Source organism: Cariama cristata, unplaced genomic scaffold, assembly GCF_000690535.1.
Source record: "Cariama cristata isolate BGI_N322 unplaced genomic scaffold, ASM69053v1 scaffold12209, whole genome shotgun sequence".
Classification (NCBI taxonomy): domain Eukaryota; kingdom Metazoa; phylum Chordata; class Aves; order Cariamiformes; family Cariamidae; genus Cariama; species Cariama cristata.
The window spans coordinates 11,508-11,909 of NW_009636364.1; positions in this window are offsets into that span (position 1 = coordinate 11,508).

A 402-nucleotide genomic window follows, 5' to 3' on the forward strand; every position below is an offset into this window, starting at 1 on the left:
GGGTGGGGGCGGGGGGAGTGCTCCTTTCAGCCAGCCTCTCCCTGGCCCCCCCAGCTCCTGGGAGCACCTCCTGCGGCAGCAGTTTGTGGGCATTCCTACACTAGTTTTAGTAAAGCAGATTTCTAAGTTTTAGAGGGAAATTACGGATTTTCGATCAGCTCTGGACCGGCTAACAATTCTTGAAAAAACTTTAAATGGAAACAAAACCTGTGTATATGCTAGCTGCAAGTGCCCATATTTTCTCCAGCTTTAATTACTGAGATGATAACTGTGGGAAACGATACAAAATCCTCTTCGAACAGGGCCTTTTCTCCAAATGAGAGTCAGGACGAGGAGGTGGAAAGCCCCTTCGGCCACCCCTCCTGGGGCAGCCCCTGCGGAGCAGCCGGCGAAGGGCCGTCG